This window comes from Lycium ferocissimum, chromosome 5 (genome assembly GCF_029784015.1).
Source record: "Lycium ferocissimum isolate CSIRO_LF1 chromosome 5, AGI_CSIRO_Lferr_CH_V1, whole genome shotgun sequence".
NCBI classification, from domain to species: domain Eukaryota; kingdom Viridiplantae; phylum Streptophyta; class Magnoliopsida; order Solanales; family Solanaceae; genus Lycium; species Lycium ferocissimum.
The window spans coordinates 51,691,132-51,698,417 of record NC_081346.1 but is presented as its reverse complement, the minus strand read 5'-3'; the positions used below and the strand labels follow the sequence as shown (position 1 = coordinate 51,698,417).

General features: G+C 35.2%; 1 long non-coding RNA gene across 1 annotated transcript; it reads right to left on the bottom strand.

The window, feature by feature from the left end:
- Nucleotides 1-3,177: 3,177 nt before the first annotated feature.
- Nucleotides 3,178-5,982, bottom strand: LOC132056885 (uncharacterized). Its single transcript, XR_009414999.1, has 2 exons — nt 3,780-5,982; nt 3,178-3,736 (listed from the first exon to the last, which is right to left on the bottom strand). It is a non-coding gene; the product is annotated as an uncharacterized LOC132056885 (long non-coding RNA).
- Between the last annotated feature and the right edge of the window lie 1,304 nt (nt 5,983-7,286).

Genomic DNA, 7,286 nt, shown 5'->3' with positions numbered 1-7,286 from the left:
GCTCAATAATATGGCCTCGGCCTAGTAGTGCGTCAGTCAATGGCCTCGGCCAAGTATACGTATACATAAGACTGTGCCTTTGGGCAAAATCACATATGTTCAATTATGGTTAATTAATAAAAGTAGACCATAACAACAATGAACAATCTTTTGGCCCGAAATAGACATCTTTGGACTAAGCAAAACATTGGTTGTTTTTGAGCATCTTTGAATTTCTAGACTCATGTGGTAACAATACATAAGTCTATAAAGATTACGTGCTGAGTTCATGATATTCAAATTAATCACTATGAACGAATTCTGAAACTATAAGCCTAGAAGATATCAGTTCTACAACTATTCAAGAAACTAGGGCTAAAGCGTGATTACGAGTCAATTCTTGATAAGTATGAAGAATGAGGCGGAGGGAGAATCATGAACATTCCCTAACGTAGATAGTTAGCCTCACATACCTGTAATCGCTCCAATCCAACGAACTAAACTACTTTTCTGACTTAGAACACCAAAATTTCTAGCTTTGAATTATTTGGGAAGGATTTACCTTGGAAATCCTATGTTTTGGTTGAAGAATCATGTTACTAATCATGAATAATTGTTGGAATTACTTAGGAATCGTTAGAGCGATCTTACCTTGACGTGGGAGGATGAGGAGAGGAGGAAAACGGCTGCTTAGGGCTTTAGAACGAAGTTGTAATGTCTAATAACTGAAATTTCGTGTTAAGTGTTGAATTTATAGCATGGGTCATTTTGGACCCCCTGGCTCGCTGAGCGCGGTCGATGGCTTGTCCTTACCTCGTTTTGGGCCTCGCTCGGCGAGCTCCCTTGTCCATTTTACACTTATACAATTTTCTTGACTTTTCCCCACTTTTGGACCCCTACCTCGGCGAGCGCGGTCCAGCCGAGACTTTGCCTCTTTGGGCCTCGCTCGGCGAGCTCCGCTGTCAATTTTACACCAAGTCGACAGCATTTAGTAAAATGGATATAGCTCCTAGCACAAAGCTCCGTTCGGGATCCACAAAATACCGTTGGAAAGCTATTTCAAAGAGCTAGAACTTTCATGTTTTATGTTTTCTCAAATTCTTAACAGATTTTCACTAAATATGGCTAGAAGGAAGACCTACAGAAAACTTAGCCAATTCTATCGAATCTGAGCACCCCTCTATTAGCAATTTTGAAACGATCATAACTCCTTGATCCGGACTCTGATTGGCCTGATCCTTATATGCCTAGACATGTATTTCTATGTACTACAACTTTCATTTAGAAACCTTTTCCAAATTCCCAACGAATCAAGGTGTTATGGTTGCCCAAAGTAGGCCCCTCAACCACTTTCGCAAAATGTTCAAACCTTCAAATTTCATCTGAAACTCTAACGATACGAATCTAACCTTATTTTTATGATACGGGGTGTTACATATATATATTGGAGTATTCTCCCTTGAAAATAACATAAGTATTATAAGCATAAATAAAGAAACGATTTCACTTATTTAATCATTTTAGCTCGTTTAAGGTCAACCATATTCCCTACCAAAGCCATTTTCCCAAACTTGGGTTTGAAGGAAATTTCAATCATTTGAATTCATTTAAGTTGGGTCTAATCCAAAATAAGCTTTGGAAAATTGTTTTAAGGCTCAAGACTTACCCACGAATATTCTTTTCCACTTTCTTTTCTCAAACTCTTTAAATCATGAAATATACTTTAAAGATATTACATAAAGGTAATCAATTTTTTATATAAGAAAAACATTTTTCACTTTTATTCTTTTAAACAAATGGAATACAACTCATTTATCTCTCGAGTCCCTATCCGCATCATTTACCTAAATTATAGGTTCTAACTTATAAGGGTTTTAATATCTACACAAATGTATTTTTACATGTTTATACAAAACTAATGTAAACATATTTTGAAGGGAAGGGAAAGAAAGTTTAGCTTTTCGGCCTTGGGCCCAAATCTTTGAGCAATCCTATTCTAATAGGTCTTCTATGCTCTTTCTAGTTCTTCGTCCAAAGCTCCAACACTCCAACGCTCTAAAAATCCAATTCTCTTAATTCGTCTTCAAGCTTTGTTCCACAAATTCGCTTATTTTTACCTCGCACATTGAAGGGAAAAGTAGTTAATCAAAATAATACTCCACCCCATAGGGTGACGTTTATGAACATAATAATAATATCCCTCGGACCCGTATCAAACTTTGAAAGCTTTGATTACAGAGGCTCAGACTCATGTTTCCGAATGTGGCAAAGGAATCCGAAACATGCCTTAGCTGCAGACTAGTGGCCATTCTAGTTGCCTTGCCAAACGCATGTTCGTTCCTACCTCGTGATACTACTATGAGGTCATCAATGCCTAAACCGACGGATAATCTTTTCGGACAAGGCATGGCCTCAAAAATCATATTTTTCATTGGCTCAAGTGCAGTATCGTGTTCAAATCAGTGTAGTTATATCAAATATAGCATATGTTCATTTCAACAGGCAGTAGCTTAATCGCAAAGGTAGCAGCAATATAATGGTCTCAAAATGCAGCAACAATCCATTAGAAGAGCAATCACAGTGGCCCAAGGATGCAACAAACAATTCATCTAAGTGTTGCAACCAGGTACACCCTTTAAAGAATGCAACAACAATTCTCCCCAAGTGAGGCAGCATAATGTAATAGAAAAACAGTAGAGCAACCACAAGCAACAACCTCTCCTCAAATAGGTACCAAAATAGAGAATCGGCCCAGCCAAGTATAGTAAACACTTGCTGAAAATTTACAGCAGCAAAGTTAATCTAAAAGAAGTGTTTTCAGCCTCAAAATGCAATAACAATTCAGCTCAGAATGAAGCAGAAATTTAGCTCAAAGCGCAGCAGAAATTCAGCTAAAAAATGTAGTGGTTCATGGCCCAAAAGTAAAACAACAAAGTGGCTAAAACTACAACAGTTCATGACCCTAAGTAAAGCAGAAAAATGGCTAAAATGCAACACTTCATGGCCCAATGTAAAGCAGCAAAATGGCTAAAATGCAGGAGCAGTTTCAACCCAAAATACAACAGCAAGATGGCTAAAATGCACCAGCAGTTTCAGCCCAAAATAGGCTTCAGAATTAAGTAGCCAACTCCATCAAAGTAAAGAGATTTTTACCTCAAGCGTAATGACTGTTTTGCCTTAAAATATGGCATCAAACTCACCAACTGTGTCTGAAATGTAGCAGCTATTTATAGCAACAGTTTCCCTTAAAAAAACAGCCAATGATTTGTAGTAATGGTGCAGCAATAGTCTCAGGTTCAGTAGCAACTCCGGAACATTTGGGACTTAAAGTCCCCAAATCATGCAAAAGAAGGAAGGTGAAGAATGAGTATTAAGAATTGCATCTGAATCCATCACATTTAGACAATAAATTTCAACCAAAACTGATGCCTCCTAGTCATAATGATTAATCACTTCCTATGGGTTAGAAACTGGTAACAAGAATTTAAAACTTTCTATTTAACAACTAAAAAACAATGATTGAATTCGAAAAGGAACATTCTTAACTACTTAGCTTCAAAGAAAACTTTTCCAAAGTAAAACTATAGCTAACCATAATGACCCATGCCTACTGTTAAGATGAAAATAAGCGAATGAAGATTGATAACTATTTTTGGTTACTTAGAGAATTATACCATTAACTAGGACAGGAAGCAAACAGAACATATTCCAAAAAAACAATCTTTCTTTTGAAATTAAACACTTCATTTAAGTTCATCTTAAATAGCACTTCATTGTTTTTAAGGAGGATGACAAGTCACTTTAAAAGAAAAGGGATCAAGGCCTTATGCAAACAATTTAGAAACTCAACAAGATAGGAATAAAGCAATGTCTCAAATCAGATTTTTACACACCTGGTTTCTTTTAGAGAAAAACAACAAACAACCTATTAAATTCTAAAACTCAATTGGTTCTAGGTGAAGGTAGCAACACGAAATGAGGTCAAAGCAAATATGCATCCATTTCAAAAAGGAAAGAGAGTTCAGACAAGAGAACCACCACAGAAACAGTTTTGGTTGATGCTTGGAACACAACACACAAGGGTTAAATTTTTAGAGAAGGACACCCCTCAAGAATGTATATTGTTCCTTTCCAACCTCAAAACAGAAACATGATGTTAGATTTAGTGGTTAAACATGTTTCAACAGACATTCCTTTTAGCTAAAAATTTCCCCTAAGCTCATCTTAATGGTGTTTCATTTTTTGGAGAGAATGACAAATCAATTTTTGAAAGGTCAATGCTATATGTAATCCAATATAGATGCTTAACATATTCCAACTCATATTTAACACTGCTATTTTAAGAATCTTCATTCAATTCCAAAATCATTTTTTAGAACCTTTAAAAGAGATGATAGCAAAATACTTGGGGGAACCACATTTGTTTAAAGCAATTCTTTTACTCATTCTTAGGTCAATTCAAAGAGAAGTAGACTAATGAAAGGAAAGAAAGCAAACAATGCTCCAGTCAACAAGTAAATCAGTTCAGTGATCGATTAGTTTGAAAAGAAAAATAGTTCCTTAAAGGCTTAAGCATGATTCATATTATCAGTTATCAGTAAACTTTGTCTCAGCCCAAAATCCAAAGGAAAGCAACAAGGTTATTGAAAGCAACATATTTAAGTTGGAAACAATACTGAAACAGACTCTAAAAAAAAAAAGAGGGGGACTTATTGATTGAAACATAACAAGATGAAGGATTAAACTAATAACAAGCATTCAGTCCTACAAATTTGAGTTAAAACAACAAGTCAAACTAGATCCTGGATTAAGCATACTGGAACACCCTTTAAAAGAAAGACAGTTAAATGCTCATTTGTTCAAAGAAAATATATTTGGTCTTCAAATTTGAGACAGTGCTAAGGAATATCCATCCAAACAGATTTTCCCTATTAGCACCTATCCAAACAGTAGTAGTTTATCATAATAACATGATTAGTTAGTTTAATAAAGAGCTTCCCCTTTGTCCTGTATTCCTGGCTAATTGTGGTCAGCTAACCAATAGTAATAACTAGCTAGTCAACGTTAAGAAGGCATCAAAACTAAAAACAGCAACAAGCTAAGGGCACAACAATGACTAGCTAACAAAACTAATAGCCATAAGCTCATCACTATAAACTAATCATATAGTTAACTAGAGAAGATTTAAACCAATTATAAACAAAACTGGGACTAAGCATTTGAAGTAACTAACACAGAGTAGAAAACTTAGCTAACATAAGCCTTGAATGGGTTTAAACAGAAAATGAAACACCAAAACAAAGAGAAAAAGTGACCGGACTAAATGAAAACAGGGAAGGAACAGTTTCACCATAAATCAATAACTTAGCATACTGATTTGAACTAAACTAATCTGAGCGCGGAATTTAAATACGCAACCAGAAATAAAAATAAAATTAAGAAGGAAAGAAAATTACCTTTTTGCTGAGCAGCGACGAGAGTTGAGTCGATCATCTTTCACCAATGAAGACAAATAGAACCAACAAAAATTATTAACTTTGAACTCAGAACACAACTCGAATTCAAGGCTCGGGCTCAAAATGCCTTTTAGCTGAATTCATTTAGCATTCTGGGTTCTGGGGGTGTCAAAAACTTATCCCTTGACAATGAAGGAGAGGGTTCTATTTATAGAACACCAAATGGCTAGGGTTCTAGCTTTTCAATTGATGTGGGACGGACTTGAAACTGAAATTCGTGGGATTTCCTTTGAAATTCGAGTTTGAAATTCGAATATTTCTCCAGAAAACAAAAGAGAAAAACAGATAGAAAAGAAAATTTTCAAGATTTGATTTGGGGAAGAAGACAACAAAGGCATTAAATGCTTTGCCCAAAATGGGCGGACAACGACTGATACACGCGAAAGTTGATGCGAAATCATTCCCCAAAATGGTTTTGTTACCGTTGGGTTCGCGTGGTGAAGGGAATCAATCAGTTTCTTTTGTTCAGGCTTAGGGTTTGTTTGGTTTTGATAAAATGAAGGATTAAGGGGCCTTTGGGGTGTTTAAAGAAAATGGGCCGGGGCGGACAGGTATTGGGCTGAAGCATTTGTGATTAAATAGTCTGAAAGAGGGCTGAGTTTAAGATTTAGTAGATGGCCAAAATTTGGGATTCAAAGTAGCCTCTTGTATTTAAATTGTAGCCAATCTTTAGACTAATAGCCAAATTGCTAAAAATTGGAATTCAATCCTCTACAAAATCAAACCAATTTTAATACTTAGCTAGATTTAAGTAAAATTGAGATGAAATAATAATTCAATTAATTAATTAAGCTTCTTGACTTTAACAAAGTAAAATATGACTAAATTGACAATTAAATTGCATATTTGATTAAAACCCTTACCTTTTTGTGTAAATTGATTTTCAAATAGACATAATTAATATTTAAGATATATATAATACATATATTAGGGTATTTTTCAAAATAAAAATGACAAAATATCACCAAAAACTGTTTTGATAATATTTTTGATTTTCTGAGTAACTATTTTACTCTGTTTGGAATTCAAGAAGTTTGACTAGTTAATTTGAATTTTGGAGGGCAAAAATTAGGTGTCAACACATACTGGTGCTACCAAGATGTACCGTGACTTGAGGCAGCACTATTGATGGGCTAGAATGAAGCGTGATATTGTTGAGTTCGTTGCTCAGTGTTTGTGTAGCATCCCCTTTGGGAGGATGCCACTTACGAAACAAAAGCTAATTTCACACTTACAATGTTCAGAAGAATTATATCAAAAGATAGTCAAAATAACTTAGTGGCGGAAATAGGTACATGCGAAAAAAGGTTTAAAAGTGCGACATTTTCTTTCTTAACAAAACACTTCGTAACATCCCTTGAAGAAATAAAATATCAAAGTATCAATTTAATATGGTAGCACCCTTCTTGAATAATCAAAATGTTGAAGAAACTTCCTAAGGAAATTATATTTCCATTCAGCACCATTGCAGGTTCATATTATACACAAATTTCAAACGTGTGACTATCAAAAGAAAACTAGTCTCCATCTTGGTACATAATTACAAGACAAAATGTAAAATTGGTACATGCCATGACTTGGGTTGAAAGCACACCCTAAAATAGAAAAACAAGTCACCAAGTTCCAGTTAAAAGCATATGGTCTTGTGTCCAATAAGCCTCCAAAATTACATACATAAGTGTGACATATGGATCATGTACAAGTCCCCCAAAATTTTACAAAACCTAGATGCATATGCAAATGTGATCTTCACTAAAGCTCCCAAAAAGTCTACTCCAAATGGCCATCTTC